This window comes from Danio rerio, chromosome 11 (genome assembly GCF_052040795.2).
Source record: "Danio rerio strain M-AB ecotype USA chromosome 11, GRCz13ab, whole genome shotgun sequence".
NCBI classification, from domain to species: domain Eukaryota; kingdom Metazoa; phylum Chordata; class Actinopteri; order Cypriniformes; family Danionidae; genus Danio; species Danio rerio.
The window spans coordinates 22064764-22084283 of record NC_141031.1 but is presented as its reverse complement, the minus strand read 5'-3'; the positions used below and the strand labels follow the sequence as shown (position 1 = coordinate 22084283).

The 19520-nt window shown below is 34.5% G+C and overlaps 1 protein-coding gene across 2 annotated transcripts in view; it reads left to right on the top strand.

The window, feature by feature from the left end:
- The window catches only part of atxn7 (ataxin 7), an 85361-nt gene that overhangs the window by 23886 nt on the left and 41955 nt on the right, over positions 1-19520 (top strand). The gene's annotated exons all lie outside the window — the stretch shown is intronic.

Below are 19520 nucleotides of genomic sequence, written 5' to 3'. Positions count from 1 at the left end.
ACATCAACTTTTGTTAGTAAACTGCCATGTTCACAACAAATCGAACATTTTAATTATGTAAACAAACAAAAATAAATCACCACCACTGTGCTAGGTTTATCAACCTGACAATAACAATCAGGAAATAAATCAGGAAAACTACACAGTTGAAAAACTTGAGATAATAATTTTTTGCTTTATTGCTTTCTTAACATGGCTTGCTTGATCATATTTTAGAATCCATACAAAAATTATTACATATTTTTGAACAAAAAGCACCTTTTATGCCCTGCTTGTTTTTAGAGATGTACATTGAAATATATAAGTACATTTCCTGATTTGCTGAAAAGTCCTTGTGTGTGCCAGTGGTAGGCACAGAAAGTTGCAATTGAAAAAAAAATTGCTTATTTGTTGCAAATCAATGCTAATATATATATATATATATATATATATATATATATATATATATATATATATATATATATATATATATATATATATATATATATATATATATATAGTTGAAGCCAGAATTATTGAAAAAATTATTGACAATTGAAAAAAATATTGCTTAAAGGGGTTAATGATATTAACCTTAAAATGTTTTTTTTTTTTAAACTGCTTTTATTCTAGCCGAAATAAAACAATTAATTGTTTCTCCAGAAAAAAATATTATAGGAAATACTGTGGAAAATGTCAGTGCACTGTTAAACATCATTTGGGAAATATTTTTAAAAAGGAAGAAAAAATCACAGGAGGACTAATAATTTTAATGTATTAAGATATTTACATTTGCAATCAATTATTTACATAAATAGTTTTGATGTGTTGTGTAGCCTTTCTGCAAGCAAATACATGATTATAATTACAAAAAAAAATTTATTCTGTATTGACTGCTTATGTATTTGTGTATTTTGGGTTGTTTCCATATAATAAATGGGGGAATTCAGAGAATAATGTATTCAGAGATGGCCTGGCCATTTTCCATTTTATGTAATAAAATAATATCGACAATGATAAATGACATACTTTTTGAATGATTTTTGAGTGACCAAAATCATATAATAAAACAACTAGTTGCTTCAGGTTGAGTGGGTGATCACCTTGTATGTTTATTTTGCTTTAACTGTTGTCTTAATGCATTTTATTTCTTAATTTGATTGAAATTAACGCAAGTGGCTCATGTGTGTTTCTAATATTCAAAGTTTATCCGGTTGTATTTTTCATTCTTTTTGGTAGCATATTAAAGATCCCAACAAATTAGATAACACTTTATAATTGCTATAAATAAATTTTAAAAAATCAGTGATTAATGCCAATGTATTTGGTAAATTTCCATTTAACAAGTGGGAAAACGATCAGGGACAAACACAGACAGGTTGTTCAGACATGACAGAGACTGTCTGGACATTTTCTGTCTTGTATCATAAAATAATTTCAGCTCAAATCAGTATTTTACATCTATTTATTAATTAATTGTTAACTAGCGGCTTCATGATGAGGTCCTGATCACTCTGTCTATTTGTGTGTGTATGTGTGTTGTGTGTGTGTGTGTGTGTGTGTGTGTGTTAATGACTGTCCAAGTTTATTTTATTTCTTAATGACATTTAAATGAACCTAAAGGACACATTTGTTTGTCTAATGGTCAAGACAGCAGTCGATCAGATTATTTAATTCTCGTTTTGTAGCATATTATCGATCCTTGCTAGTCTAATAACGTCTTACAATTGCTATTCTGTATCACTGCAAGTACTATTTTTGTTATTCAAAGACAAATGATTATTTAACATCCACATATTTGTGTATTTCCATCTAATAAGAGTGGAAATGATCAGTTAGATAAATACTAACACAGCCAGGTTCTTCAGACACCATTCAGGACATTCCTCATGTAATATAATCATTTAAGCTCAGATCATATTTTTATATCCATCTTATTTATTATTTGTTTCAGGTCGCAATCCTGATCACTCTTGTTGTGTTTATATTCCATTATTATTATAAGCCAAATGTATTTTATTATTTTATTACCTTTAAATTAATGCAAGTGACTAACTTGTATTTGTCTTATGATCATGGTTGTCAATCAAATTTATTATTACATAAAAAAGCACCAAATAGCAGCACATTTTAAAATATATTTTGAATCTCTTCGATTTACAATTTTTTTTTTTAACAGAACTTAGGTTTATCCTAAGTTGTCATTAAATTTATAAAAACGCCATCACCAGGGCTCATTCTTGCTCTATTTCTGCCAGTATAGGAAGCGTGAGATACTGTACCTGTCAGGGCACTTACCTAACCATACATTTGCATTGACAAACAATTGAGCTATCATGTGTGCACCGCTGCTCCATTGCACACTTTAGAGTCAATTGTGGTAGTGTCTCGGAAAACCCAAAGTTGTCGCACAGGAATCTTGTCAAATGTGTCAACCTTTGGGTTACATAAGATGAAAACAACACACTGTGGAGGGAAATCATCACAGGTTTTATAAGTTTTCTATTTAAACTCTGAATTGATTCTTAAGCTGAACTGTTCTCAGGTCAGAGTAAAACCAAAGCTTTGAACACATCTCTGCTGTGGTTTTAGTTTCAGTTTCACCTCTGAAATATTTATGTGAGGATGTATTGAAAGCTGCATATGTCAAGCTGTAGATGTGGAAATTATTGCTTGTATACTTTACCTTAAGAGCACCACATGTTGTTGTTGCTCTTGTATAGAAACTGCTCTGCAGAATGATTCAGTCAAACAAGAAAAAAAAAATGAATTAATATGATAGATTATAATGGTGAAACTAAAATCTGAATTGTCAATTTTGTTTTTGAAAAGCGAAAGATGTTTTATAATCGATACTGGTACCAAAACCATTTAATCGGTTGTTTCACTGAACAAAGACAGCCATTTAGGTTTTTACAAAAAGATGTTAAGTAAAAGATGGCAATTTTAAGGTTGTTTTTTATTTTTTATTTTGAGCTCAGTTTCAGTTTCAGTACAAACTATATCTACATATGGCACTATCCCACTTCATTTGACCATGTTGAGTTTCTTGTGGCAGTTATGAAAGCATAGATGGATAAATGAAATGATATCAAGAGTAAAAAAAAAACTGAATTTCACATTTCAGTTTTACTTGAATGAGTGTTAGAGTTTTTGTATTATTACCTGATTCATTGTTGCCGGCGTTTGACTGAAAAACAAGCAGAGCGTGTAAAGAAAATGAGTCATTCAGTTTCCTTGTTGTTCAGTTTGTCCGGTTTTAGACAGCTTATTAAAGCTAAAATAACAAACTAAAGTTTTCAGCCAATTGCTCTGAGTGATTTGCTTATTTTCTTCTGAAAGTTTTATGGTCACTGTTTGGCTAATGCTCACTAATTACCAATTGTGTATGGATATGAAATCAAAAAGCCTCTGGTCAGTGAAATCTCACATCAAATTGCATTAGTTTCACTTCATTATTGGCTTTTAAAGCATCATATAATTAATACTCGACTTCAGATTAGCTAATCACTTGTTGATCATGATACAACAATAGAAAAACTAACAACCACATTCTGCATTCTCACGCTGACAGGAAATTCTCACTGTACACTTTAAAAATTCTCTGTAAAAGTAATTTTATCATTTACAATATATAATGTTATGATTCTCATGAGATGTAACAAATAATTAGCTACATTTTAATTTTGCATGCCCAATTTCTGTTCTTTATTCTCTCTCAAACTGAAAAAACTAAGCTATAATTAATTTTTAAACAGGAGGCTTGGCTCAGAGTGTTGATCATCTGGTCCAAAAGTGTTAAAAAATGGCTGTGATGGATTTATTTTAAATATATTACTGCTGACAAAAGACCAAGCCCACGATTTTGCTCTCATAACAAACTATAAACATGGCACAGCTCTGCCTTTAGTTGTTCGATAACTGTAATAAAAAGATATACACTTTTACAGTTGTTTTTATTTTACAACTTATTTTTGCATAAATCAAAAAAACAACTTAAAGAAGGATTTTTTTCCCACCTGATAGATGATAAAAACAGCCAATCAGAATCCGTCCTTCTTTACTGTGCATTCACACCGAAAGCAGCGAGAGAGTCGTAGTAGGCAGAATTCATTAATTTTCAATGGGAGCCAGCGATGAGGAGCGGTGTGGTGCGTCTTTATCGGTGTGGGCATCGAGGAAAGTTGAAATCAAGTCAACTTTTTTGATAATGAGCTATGATGCGGTTCAGCGTCGAGCAATCAGAATGTTAAAGTCCACCGCTTGAGAGGATTCTAGAGAACACAGTCCTGAGAACTTTGGTTCTGACCACATTTGTTACCAAGGGTTTAATTATTGTGGTTGCCTAATTTCCAGTTATTTATGATGTTTTCTTACTGTGACATACATAAAAAAGTTATTGGTGAATTGATGTGCATTAATGTTATATATATACTACCGGTTAAAGGTTTGGGGTCAGTAGGATCTTTAAATGTTTTAAAATAAGCTTCTCCTGCTCACCAAGGCTGGATTTTTAAATCCAAAATACAGTACAAATTGTAAAATTATTGCACTATAAAATACCTGTTAAAAATAGTTTATAATTTAATGAAAATAGTGTATTCCAATGATTTTAAAGATACATTTTCAGCTTCATTACTCCAGCTTCAGAATCAAATGATCCTTTAGAAATCACTGTAATATTAATCATTATTGTTATTATTATTAATATTATAATTATTAATAATGGTGATGGTAATAAAAGCAATAATGACTGGAGTAATAATTTCATTTGAAAGTACATACAACAAGTAATAATTAAATATTTAATAAATAAGTAACAATTTAACAATTTTTTAACATTTAATAAATTCCGCCTAGATAAACAGATTAATTTTGTTTAAATTATTATATTAAATTACCCCAAACTTTTGACCGGTGGTTTGTGTGTGTGTGTTTGTTATATATATATATATATATATATATATATATATATATATATATATATATATATATATATATATATATATATATAAAAAGCAGAAATCTCATGCTAACTTTAACGACAAAACAGGATTGCTGCTTCAGAATGTTTCAGACATATGGACACATATTAGATAAGTGGAGCAAAGCCACACCACACACAACAACTTAATCTTTCATAGTGAAATGAACATGATAAAAAGCGTGCATCATTTTCATGCTAGAAAGCACATTTTTATGTGGAAATGTAACTGATTTGCTGATATGCTGCCACGGTCCCTTTAGATATAAGATCAATATAGCGAATTTTGACACTTTAGCTAGCGGAGCAGGGCAGGCAGACAGTGCTGTTGTCAGGGTGGCCAGAGCAAACTTTGACGCTCTCGCAGCCTTTAGTGTGAACGCACAGTTAAAGTACAAATGAAATGAAATTATTTTGTTAGCTCACATTGCCAGTTTCATAATGAAAATTCATCTGCGCATGTCATTAGGAAAAAAAAAAAAAAAACATGCCCTTTTCATCTAAAATTAAAATCTGAAAACGCAATTCCTGTTTATTTTCAGTTAAATTCTCAAATTCGTGATTTTGAGGTATTGGGTGTGGTTAACATACTAAAGCAAGCCCCTCCAACTGTCAGTTTTGACAACAAACAGAAATGGTGAGGAGGAGGTGTCTGTTAGGTTGTAATAACGCTTCTAAAAGCCGTTTCCTGATCTTTGTAAATGAAATGCCTACTTTAATACATCCAGTCAGCTCGCAGCATATAATATGTCTTGTGTAATATTTAGTTTACGAAAAAGAAAAAATGGTTTCAGCATCCGGTTCATGTGGACTTTAAATAGCTTAAGCAATTAAAATAGCAAACGACAAAACTGCAGTGCATGCAACACACAGAGTTATCATTCTTTTGTGAAGGGGTTTGGCAAATGTAGTTTAACCCAGTTTTAATTGGCTGTCTTCATGCCATTATAAACTTAGATGTAAAGATTTTTTTAGATAATATCAGATAATAATCAGATTAGAACTGATTATTTAGTCAATTCACACACATGCACTACCATTTAAAAAAGGAATTGTTCACCCCAAAAATAGTTCACCCCAAAAAGATGAAAAGTGCTCCATAATTTACTCACCGTAAGCCGTCTTTAGTACAGGTATATGACTCTTTGAGACTGTCTGAGTAGCATTACATTTTTTCCTGGCTCTTTCATGCTGTATAATGTTGTTAGTGGCCCTTTTTCCAAAGAGAACTTCCTTTCCTTTTTTGAATCTTCCAAAATTGCATAAATCTGTCATAAAATTCTTTTAAATAATAATAAGTATAATTCAGATTTTTAAATTATACTCATCACTGACATTTACAATGGCACATTTGTTATGACACATTTGTAATGATGTGTTGCTGTGGATTGAAATGTTTGTTGTGGCGAGAGTGAGACAAACGAGGATAATTAAATGCTATTAACTAATTAAAGCAATGAGAAGTTATTATGTCAGAGGACTTTACGATAAGGGAAGAAGAGTTGACTTTTTTTGCTAAAACCTCGTGCCTTACGTCATCATCGTCTTGTGCCTTACGTCAAGACAGAGGTCAGACAAGAAGTTGTCAAGAATGCACATTCAAAATTCTGTGATTTAAATTTATAATAAAAAAGAAAAATGTTTTGTTACCAAAACACAATGATATATGGCATATGATGTATAACCCATGTACACGTGTATGGGTTCATTTCATAATGAATTTATGCAGTTTTGGAAGCTTAAAAAAAGGCCACTGCTCAATAAGTTTCTCTCTCTCTCTCTCTCTCTCTCTCTCTCTCTCTCTCTCTCTCTCTCTCTCTCTCTCTCTCTCTCTCTCTCTTATCAAGTCATGTTAAGAGACATTGTAAATGTTTTATGACATTATGAATTTCATGGTATTCAAAATAATTTTTTTCTTTTTTTTGTGGACTGCTTTTTAAATGCTAGAAAGCTTGTGATATGACTTGAAATCATGAAAACTATACAATTAGTTTAAAGTGACAGTTACAAATTAGAAATATTCTGGAGCTATGTGATATAAAACCGAAGATTCTAAAAAAACACCATAATGCTAAATTTGTCAAATTCTGTGACATGTAATTTTGTACAGCTAATTTTAGTTTTATAAACAAATTCTACAACTCTTTTCATTTTCAACATTGAAACAATTGCACATGGCATCATGTCAGATGAAGATATCAGTCTCTTTCAAAAACAATTAAAACCCAAAACAATCAGAACAGAGTGTATTTGTTTAAAACGCTGTTTGGTGTTTGTTTCAGACAAACAAGAAAAGTTTTCGTTTGACTTAAAGTTATTTTGTTGAGGAGTGACTGCCACTGATTGTAGCAGTTCGTGATTTGAGATCAGCAGGTTTAAAGAGAGTTTACTCTCACTCAAGTGGAGTTTTTTTTTTCTTTTTTTTCCCTGTTGAACACAAATAAGATACTTTGAAGAATGTCAGAAACTGATTGATCAGAAGCTGTTGACATCTATAGAAATTCTATATACATCAGTGGCTACTGATTTTTCCAGCATTCTTTAGAATATCTTCACTTGTGTGTAAATGCAGAAAGAAACTGAAACAGGGTTTTGTTTTGTTTTATTTTGTGCATTTTCAGGACATAGGCCAGCATATTTAACAATCAGCGAAGTTGGAGAAAGACAGAAGGGATGGCATTAGGAAAGGTCCACCAACTGAGACTCAAACTCGGAAACTTGGAGTGCAGTGCTGGTGCTATTTGTCAGCACACTGTCCACTATAGGCTGTCAGTGCCAGCAAATAGGTTTGAAACAATCAGAAGGGATTAGGCTAGGTTTATAAAAGTGGAAAACAAAATTACATTAGTGGTTAAAGAATGATTACAAACTAGATGTCCCGATAAGATTTTTTTTGCCCTTTAGTCTGAGTCATGATTTTAAGTATCTACCAAAACCCGATCCGATACTTCAATAATACATAAAAAGAGTAAAGAAGAGTGAAGAAACAGATCCAGAGTGTTCATTATTTTTTATTAAATTTACCTTATTTTAACATTCAACAACTCTGTTAACAAACAGAGCGCTAAGGTAGCTTGAATTTTTCACTTTTGGACTTTAGTGCAGCAGTAAATAAAAAAAAAACTAATTAAAAAACAAATAGCACCACATCTTCATATACCCAGCAGACAATCCCAAGTTTACATATCTCACAGTTTGCTATGGCAATGTTGTCGTCATCAACTTTACAATACCTTCAGACCGCAGACATACTCCTGCTTTCCGCTTCAAGCTGCTTCTGTGTTCTACTTTGCCAGCATTTAACCAATAGCATCTCTGCAACAAAGTGATGTCATGCCGCATACATTGCTGTTTCTGTGTGAAGGCAAGAAAGAGGTCTAACTCTGTCACCGCATAACTATAGATGTTTAAAAAAATAATAAGAATATATATACAGTGTATATTTTTGAGTCCTGATCAGGAGGTAACGTCCGATTCTGATCAAGTCTGAAACGGTGTGATTGGATCTGGACATCCCTATTACAAACCAAAAGAAATACAACAAAACCAACGATATCTGAGCTGGTGTTTGCTCATACGCACACTAGACAAGGGCTGATATAAGATTCTGACGGCATGATTAGTTTGCATAAAAATATCACGGTTTCACAGTACTGTGATACTGCTCTAAAATATATTCTTTTTAAATTTATGGGTAAAAAACTATATTTTTACTGCTTGAACACAAAATATTTTATTTATAATATTTTGGAACAGTAAACATGTCAGGCTAAATAATCAAAATAAATCATTGACTTCTGCTGTCCTCATTAGTTTTAAAAACACTGATTTATTTACATCTTGAAAAGGCAACTTTCTTTTCTTTGGATATAAAGTAAGCCTGTTCAGGTTGATAGTGTGCTTGGATATTAGTGAATAAGTGATTTTTAATTTTTTTTAATTTTCCTGAATTGTAGGCTGACCAGTGACTTCTGGGTTCTTTTCTTCTAGAGATCCTGTTGCCCTAAAAAACAAAATAAAAAAGTAAAAATAAAATAATAATCTTGTATATACCATAGCAATGGTATAACAGAAAATATTTGCGGTTTTAAAATCTTGACTTTTCCAAACCACAGTAATCCTTGAAACTGGTTATCCTACCTTGTCTAACGCGCACACACAACCACCAAGAAACACTGGCACGTGCTGAACACTGATCAGTAAAAGGTGGCTGGATGGACAGATGTGTGTTGTTGATCTTGCAGCTCTTCATCAGACGGGGAGGAGGCGCAGACACACCAGGCGTGGAGTTAAACCTGCGAGTGTGTTCGTGCACTGGGCTTCTAAGAGCTTCTCTACCTAGATCGTTTATCAATGACAGTGAAGGGGATGGTCAAATTATCCGCTCACAGTCTCTCTCGCTCTCTCCCTCTCTCTCCCTCTTTCTCTCTCTCTTTCACCTTATCACCATCTCTGTGTCTCTCTCTTTGTCACAATCTCTTTTTCTCTCCCTCCTTCATTTTCATATCCATATTCTCTCGCTCTCTCTCTCTCTCTCTCTCTCTCTCTCTCTCTCTCTCTCTCTCTCTCTCTCTCTCTCTTGTCCTCTCTCTCTCTCTCTCTCTCTCTCTCTCTCTCTCTCTCTCAGTACATTCTGTCTGTCTCTCAGACCTGAGACACATGATTAGGAGACACAAGAATATTTGTGGTTTTCATGTCAAGTCAACCCAGCTCTGATGGAGCGAGCGTATCCTGTCTGCATCTCTGATATGCTGTCATAAGCATTTTGTTGTCTAATGTTGGGATTGATATCCGGATGAGCACCAAGGCTCAGTTTTCCTTGTTAAGCCAGAAAGCTCATTTGGAATTTTTTTTTTGCAGGATACCACCGTCCTCGCGTTCTTTGAAATGTCTGTTTCCCTCTGTTGGAATCCCTCAAAGCAATAGTTAGATGTATTGGATGTAACCTTTAAAACTGTTTCTGAAAATAGCTCCATGTGTCTTGTTAACCGCTAACTACACGTGTGCTTTCTGTGTGCAGCATAACAAGAAAAGCTTAAATAACTTTTTTTTTCTTCATCTATTAGGGTGTCTTTTTTACCAAAGGATTGTGGGTAACACTTTATAATAACTACACACTTTGAATCATCTATTAAGCATTGGCAAATAGTGAATTCAATATCTGTTAAGCACTAACTCTACATTAATAGACATTAGTGAGCAGTTTATAAATACAGCTACAAATGCTGTATTCTTATAGATAGGCTGACACGGAATCTGTACTTGCAGAAGTCCACAGATTTCCTGCTGATTTTCTGCTCATCTTTAAGCCAGTTTGTTTACATGTGTAAATGTGTGTAAATTTATATATATTTAGTTTTTAAATTAATTTCAGTATTAATATTAACTAAGGCTGCATTTACACTGCAGATCTTGATGGTCAATTTCGATTTTTTAACTGTATCAGATTTATTTTTGCGGACCTTCTTACATCATGTTTTAAAAATGACTCGTATTTGAATATCTGTATTTACACAGCACACCGCAAAGACGCAATAACCAGAAAAAAATAATAAATAATGGGCGCTGACTGACAGCTGATTATAAAACAGCGCTCTTTTCTCCATTCCTGCATTAAATGTGTTCACATGGTTTAATTTTTTACATTCTTTTTGACAAGTTGTTTTACTATATTATAACTTATGACAGAAAAGTTTTCAATTTGCCATCTTTTAATCTAGGTCTTTTAAACTAGTAGGCATCTTAATGTAATGTCTATAGTGTGATTTATGCACGTGGCGTATGCCACAGTTTTATAATAGTTTTTAATGTTTACGTGGCGGATGTTGCACTCTCTCTCTCTCTCTCTCTCTCTCTCTCTCTCTCTTCCTCTTTCTCTCGTTAACATGCTTGTGCTATATGACAGTATAAAAGCTTTTTTAGTCCTCGTGTTTGAGATTTAAGGTTTGGGACTCTGCTGAAGTCTGTTCTGAAATGAAAGCATCAGAGTTGACGTCATTCGCTATGGTTTATAAGGACGCGCACTCGCATTGACAGGTGAAAATCCGATCTACCTGCCTACCTGCGAATATTAATCGAACAAATTTCTACATATGAACAAGGCCTGAATCTGATTTGAGTAAATCGAAATACATGTGATTTATTTCCTGCTTTCATTTACATGGGCCATTATACTATCTGTAACACATGGAAGAAAAAAAAGAAACGCAATTGAGTCACTTGAACCATGTAAATGCAGCCTAGTATGAAAGGGTTTATTTAATTTATTTACAATACAGTTTATCAAGTAATATTTCTGTATTTAGTAGATACAGGCACGTGCACACATAGGGCTCAACCTGTGCAGTGCACATGCCCTTTTTAGTCTTGGATAGAAAGTGCCCTTCCAAAATTATCAAAAGTGCCCCCGCGACGCGGCACACCCTCGGTCCCGCTCTTCAGTAGGCGCGCGACAACACCGCTCTTGAGTTCTTGAGTACGCGCTCGACAACACCGCTTTTGAGTACGCGCGCGACAACACAGCTGATCAGAACGCGCGCGACAACACCACTCTTCAGTATGCGCGCAACAACCCCCCCCAAACTTGATTTGTTTACCAAGTGGATCTAGATGGATTTGCATGGTAAACATTAAATAAAAGTTACAATTATATTATCATTTAATTACTATTATTTTTTTATTTCAAAGTTAAACTCTCAGAAATAAAGGTACGTGAGCTGTCATTGGGGTGGTACCTTTTCAAAAGGTACAAATTTGTACCTGAAGGAACCATATCGGTACCTCAAAAGTATATATTAGTACCTAATAATTTTAAGAGGAACACTTTTGTACTTTTTAGGTATAATGTGTAGCCTTGGAGCCTTTTAAAAAGATACCACCCCAGTGAAAGCTCTCATACCTTTATTTCTGAGAGTGTATGTACTCCCAAAATAATTCTGCATAAATTACAGATTTTCATTCTGTCTGGCCCTACTTATAAGAACATTTATATTGTGCAATTGTGTTTTCATACTTTATTACTCAGTAATTCTTTATTACTAAATTCATTATCGCATTATTTATAAACCCTTTGTAATTAAGAGTAGTCAGTGGCTTTTAAGATCATTCAGAAGGAATTAGTAAACAATTAATGAACTATTCAAATGAACATTATATATTTTATTATTCAGGCATATGTTATTAGTTAATTTGTATGTTAATAAATGGTTTATTAACTCAACTTCATGCAGTTTTGTGACTATCTAAAGTGAGAACTATTTATGCTTTATAAATCGCTTATAAATAAAAATAAAGGCTTAGTATCAAATGAACAATAAATGTTTGCAATCTTGTCTGAAAACTTACTGTAAACTTTAAACATTGCTGAATAACAACAGTAAACAATTAGAAATAAATACAGCTAAATAAAATTGGATAAAACAACAACAATGTAATAATTTAACAATATATTATGATACAACATTTCAATGTTATTTAGGAAAGTTTAAACTGCACAGTAATTTATTTTAGATACAAGATTGCAAAGATTTATTGTTCATTTGATAAAGTTTAATTTGTGTATCTTTAAAAGAATAGAAATTATTCATTTATTCATTTTCTTGTCGGCTTAGTCTCTTTATTAATCTGTGGTCGCCATAGCGTGATGAACCGGCAACTTATCCTGCAAGTTTTTATGCAACTTCCAGCCGCAACCCATCTCTGGGAAACATCCACACACACATTCACACAAACACTCATACACTACGGACAATTTAGCCAACCCAATTAACCTGTACTGCATGTCTTTGGACTGTGGGGGAAACCGGAGCACCCGGAGGAAACGCAGGGAGAAAAGCCAACTGAGCCGAGGCTCGAATCAGCAACCCAGCGACCTTCTTGCTGTGAGGCAACAGCACTACCTACTGCGCCACTGCTTCGCCCCTGAATATAAATTAATAAAGTTAAATTCTTTTTTCCTGTGTAGAATATAACTGAGCCTTTAATTGTCAATTATAAGGGATTCATAAAGTATAAATAGTCCTCACTTTAGGTCACAAAATTGGATAAAGTTGAATTATTGACGCATATATTAACGTACAAATTAAGTATTAGTATATGCCTGAATAATATGTCTGAATGTTAATTTGAATAGTTTATTAATCGTTTGCTTATTTATTCTGAATGATTTTAAAATGGCACCAACTATTTTAAATACCTACCTTATAAATAATGCAATAATTAATGAAAGAATAATAATTTTGAAAAGAATGAAAATTCAATCATTAAGCACATTATAAATATGCTTGTAAGTTTAGAATACAGGATTTGTAGCTATATTTAGAAACTTGATACTAATGTCTTTAAATGTAGAGTTAATTAGCAATGAATTTACTTTTTTGCTAATGCTTAATAAATGTTCATAGTGTGTAGTTAATATAAAACGTTACCTTGATGAATATCATTATCATTTTTAGCATCATTTATAGAAAGCATCCACTAAATTGGGATTAAGATGGACAGTTTATATACTGAAATATATTAAAGTGAGCTTTGAAACAATTTCCTCCTTCAGAGATGAGACTTTTTAACAATGTTTGTGTTTTAAATAAGTGGCAATAGGAGTGGGATGCATTGCAAAATAATACATTTTATGAAATGCAACATGCTATATTTAACATAGCTTGGCAGAATGTTGTGCTCTGTGTAGTAAATACTGCTCCAACTGAACATGCGTGCTGGAGATTCACATCTGATTACAGAGCTGGCTTTATAGACAAATGCGCATGTCGCATGTGATTTATCGTTCAGCCCTAACACGTATGTAGACTTTGTTTTGAGATTCATTCATTATTTTGTTGATGGATTTCTAGATAGAAATCATGGAGAATGAGATGACTGAAAGTATTCTATTTTGCTTAAAAGCCATTTTTGTTGTATTTGTGAGTATCATTTTACTATTTTGAATGATATCTCACTCTTATCTTTATGAATTTATTCATTTATTTTTTTTTACTATCTTTCGAAAAATGTGCAGTAAAATCATTGGCAGGAGAGCTGGTAGTAAATCGTTGATTCATGAATGTCTCAGAAGATATTTTTACTAAACCACACAGAAATTTAACAAAAAAAAAAAAAACATGTTATACAGGTTTATTAATAAGCACGGCCATCAATAAAAACATTGCAGCTTTTTTATCGGATTGGACCTGTTTCCCGGGGGATTTCTGCATGTATGCCTTGCAGAACTCTTCTATATTTAAAGCAATCATCAAACAACTGAGGATCTGCTGAAGTGTTTTTAGAAAAATGTGCCATATGCCTCAGACATTTAGCCACAGGTCCATGGGCAGTGCTTGGCATGACATCTGAGGCTGAGACTATTAGGGTGTGAGCTTAGAAGCGTATTGAAATTGGTGAAGAAAATGGCATGGCTCGTATGCCCTAGGCAGTTTTGGATGTGGTATGTGAATGAACCCTTAAGAAAATGTGCAAAGTAAAAAAGAAAATCAACTTCAATGCATCAGTGCTCATCAATAGCAATTTTAAATCTGACCAATCATAGGAACTCAGAGATGAGACCAGTGGTGCAAGCTTCTGTTTACAGTAGCAAGTTGGCTTGACATCCCCATCCACTAAATTGGCTTTATTACCGTCTCTTCACTCCCCCTATAGCTGGTGGTGAGTGCACTGGCGCTGTTGTCCTGTGGCTGCCGTCACATCATCCAAGTGGATGCTGCACACGGATGGTGGAGTGATAGTAAACCACTTTGGGTGTATGACCATATACGATAAATGTAAATATAAATACACATAACAACATTTTTTTTGAGCATGTGGCACAACCCTTCCTGATTTCTTTATCTTGTGTTTTCAAAAGTAAAGACATGTTCTGTGTGAATGGCACCTAGGTTGTTGCAGTGTGATGGTCTTTATTTATTTATTTATTTATTTATTTATTTTTAAACTCCAGTGACTGACACCGTGGGACAGACTGTATTCATAGTCGGAGTACATGGACTGAACTGTTACACCACTAATAATAAGATTTAGTTTTTTATACACCTAATCTTGAAGGCATAGTGCACCCAAAAAATGTCAATTTGTTCACTGTTTACTTGTTGAAGATATTTTGAAAACCGGTAGAAATTAGGAAAAAAAAAAATTCTACGTAAGTAAGTTGTTTAACGGATCATGGTTGATCTGTGATTTATGCGGATCAAAATTCATGGTTGGGAACACATGTTGCCTGCAGGTTAATACATTTTTTTACTGGTAGATTAATCCTAAATTTGTAACGATTACAGAGAGAGCGCCTCTCTTGTCATTAAAATCACATGTATGAAAGCTTTAAGGCTTTCCTGTAAAATATAATGACGACGAAAGAGGCTGTGGTAGGTTATTCGGGATGTGGTGGGTTTCATTAAAGGTGTTTTCTGTTCACTGATGTTTATGGTAAAGATTGAAATCAGCATCATATGCATTTAATGGCGCTCAAAAATAAAGTTGTTGGCAGCAATTACATTATCTAACCAGTAAGTGGCGACAACCAGCCATCGAAAATATGCCACTGAATAATTCTTGATCCAAAAAACATTGTGATTAAAAACATTATGTGATCCAAACCGTGAGATTTGTCATCAGTTACACCAGGGGCCTGTTTCAGTAAGGAGGTTCAAACAACTCAGAGTTTAAACTTGAACTCTGAGTTGATTTACCGCGAGATTAAAAACTCTGAGTTTTCGGTTTCAGAACAGCTGATCTGAGTTGGGTCAATCAACTTCGAGTAGACCAACTCAGAGTTAAGCGCGCACACCGTGACTTTAAAAAGGCATTATCAATGGAGCGCAGACATTACGAGTGACTATGGCAATATCTTATAAAAGAGATCACCATTTCTTTCTCCAGCTGAACTTGATGTTCTCATGCAAAGTTATAGCAAATATGAGCGTATATATTTGAAAAGAAGCAACCATCAGTGAAGAAGAGACAGTTAGCGTGGGAAAACAGCTGCTCAAGTTAATGCCTAATTTCACTTTTTAAGTATTTAAATATTTAGTTATAATAATATAAGTAATGTAATTTGTGACGTTTATATTTTTTTCTAAACTTTTTTTTATACATTTATTAGTTTTAAATGATTTAACAGTGCACTTGTGTGTTTGCCTTTTTATTGATCAAGTGATAGAGGTTAATATAACATTTAGAAGGTAAGCAGTACTAAAAATAATTTTTAGAAAGAATAATAATCCCATTAATCTAGTTACATGCATGTTGAAGGTGAATTTAATTTAATTATTTATTAAAAAAGGATAAGCCATTCTCGTACAGTTCTTCCCTGTGTGACTAAAATGTAGGCAATAGCTATGTTTCCATCCAAATATATTACATAAATGTATGTGCAAAACTGGAATATTGCATAAAAGATGCGAATAAAATTCCATCCAACGAGTCAAAGAGAAAAAAAATCGTCACTTTCTGATTAAACTGGCACCAAATATCAACAGTAAAAACAGAATTTACTGTGGTAGAAGAAGCTGCGTCAATTGATTCTTTATTTAGCCTAATTAATGTACTTGCGCCTCGATGTCAGAAGACAACGCTGAAACACAATGAACACGTGGGGGCGTCTGAAGCCATGAGACGCGGAGACTCACGCACCAGACGTTCGGAGGTAATTAATATACACTAATACTGAAACAGTTATGGCATTTTAGAATGACTAAAACAATATTTAAGACGTCTTACAGTGTGCTGAGCCTGCTGATTTGTTCATTTACACACATTCATTATCATATGATCATGATCTTTTTTTTAATGTACATACTGTAATTTGTTCAGTAAAAGTGTTTCCATCGTAGTTTATGCGCACATTTTCTATCGAATAAAAGTGTATCCTACTCAGTTATGTGCGTTTTTTATGCATATTTTAAAAAGTTATGTGCATCATGACGTTTCCATCAATCGTTTTTATGCACGTATCCAAAATAAGCATTAAAATAGGTGGGTGGAAACGTAAGGCTAAGGCGAGAAATACCGCTTCATCTTTAAAAAAGGGGAGGAGACCGATGGAAACTCGGAGTTTAGAGAATAAAACCTGCTTCTGACCAGGTTAGATTCACAGAGTAAGTTACCACAGTAACTGACTCTGAGTTAAAGTTACCTCTCTTTCAGAAACAGGCTTGACTTACCCTGCGTTCTCGAGTTTAACAAACCTGCCATTTTGAAACGGAAAACCCAGAGTTTCTCTCATTTCAGGGTTAAAATACTCTGAGTTTTCAGTTAACCTCCTTTCTGAAACAGGCCCCAGGGGTCGGCAACCCAAAATGTTGAAAGAGCCATATTGGACCAAAAAAAAACAAAAACAAATATGTCTGGAGCCGCAAAAAATTAAAAGCCTTATATAAGCCTTATAATGATGGCAACACATGCTGTATGTATTTATATTAGCTATATTAGCCTACTATAAAAATGACTTCGTTGGCTACAAATATATACTGAGCCTTCATGATTAAATGTTCATTTCCCTGCAGTGCATCCTGTAGAGAATGACGCGCCACGTGACTACTCTGTTGTACAATACCGTCTCAAGTATAACTTAATTACAGTATATTAATGAATTATGTTTAATGTTCAAGTTTAACTTCATTACAGTTTTAATGCATTATGCTTAATTATCAAGTTTAACTTCATTACAATATTAATGAATTGTTTAATGATCAAGTTTAACTTCATTACAATATTATTGCATTATGTTTTGCTTTGATGAAATTAAAGAAATGCAATAAAGAAATCAGATTTTTTAATGTTTTTATTTTATTTTGAGGATTCCAAAAAACAACATCAAAATTAACGTGCACAACGTGCCCCTTATCTGGGCAACAAACAGTGCAATAAAACGCAGTCTGCCATTTCCATTTCAAGATCAGCTCGAGTCATTCCTGGGAATGTGCTCAACCAACACAATCTCATGGCAATTCGTAACTTTTTCATTTAGTGGCTAATTCGTATGAATTCGTACGATCTAATTCGTACAATTTAGTACGATTTGCTTTTCCCCCAATGACGGTTGGGGTTAGGGGTTTGCATATCAACGATCGCACCTTGTGAATAATCACCGTTGAGTGAGTGATCGGGATGGGCTTCTTAGAATTCTCTCAGGGAGGGAAAATGAGAAAGCGTGCCCCGCTGTACATCTTTGGCAAAGACAGCTTGCGCTCCATGGCGCATCACACAGTTTGTTTACAACAGCTACCTGCCTGGCATCCCGCCCTGCTGATAGAAACGTGTGTCGCAGGCTATGACGCAAATCTTCGTTGACAGAAATGTTGAAATTAAATATTCTACACACTTTTACAGCATTGGAAAACGTTAAGATTGTTTGTCCTCCTATAGAAACCATATTAAGACAAAAAATATGTTTTCCATTTTCAAACATTTTTTTGAAAAAGTTCCAGGGAGCCACTAGGGCAGCGCTAAAGAGCCGCATGCAGCTCTAGAGCTGCGGGTTGCCGACCCCTGAGTTACACCAATAATGTAAGTCAATGGCAATGATTAACAGTCTATTTTTGTGTTCAACAAAAGAAATAAACACAAACACATTTAGAGCTAGTGAAGAATAAATGATGACAGATTTTTCATTTTGGGATGAACTGTCTCTTTAAATAACAGCTGTGCATCAAACCCTGGCTTTATCGTTCTTGTTGGGTGCCTTTGTTCTGAATTTCTAAAGAGACTATTGTGATTACTGTGGGAGTGACAAAGGTACGCCCAGGTGATGCAGACAGGTATATGGCATGTTTTCAGACAGTATTTTGGAGTGTCCTGCATGAAGCTTGTCTGTGTAAAGCCTGATTTATACTTCTGCGTCAAACACCGGCGTATGCTACGGCGCTGACGCATAGCCCTTCGCCGTGGCCATCGCCGTCACTGACGTGCACCTCTCAAAAAATGTAACTACACGTCGCAACGACGCGTAGCATAAGCTCTGTGATTGGTCGGCTTGGTAGCGCTGACGAGTCTGGGCGGGACCGAGAGGCGCGCGAATGGCGCGACGCCGCGCGAGCGATTGTTTACAAGTGTGGAGTCCCGTGAAGGAGCTCCGGATGGAAAGTTTTGTTTTGTATTTACCTCATAGTTAAAGTTGTTGCACGTCCGCCGGTTCCTGCCTCAAAATGAGCGAGTTTGAGCCACTTGTACATCCCGGAAGTGTTCAGGAAATGCAAAAAAGTAGCGAAGAAACTTGACACAGAGGAACATTTACACCTAACTGCCAACTAGCGTTTCGGAAGTGTTAATGCAGACCGGCAGAGACAGCGCGCAGAAGTATAAATGCACAGCCACGCGCGTTGCCTGCGCCGTGGGTTACGCCGGTCACCTGACGCAGAAGTATAAATCAGGCTTAAAGGAGCAGCAGTGGACCAGCAGGCACAGTGCTGCTCCCGTCCCTTCACTTAATCACTCACACTAATTAACCTCTTGGCTCCACACTAATGGACAGTTAGTGCCTCTCAGAACTTCACATTTCCAGCCGACAAAATTCTTCTGAATATAATGGTTGCTGCTCATTTACGTTTTTTTG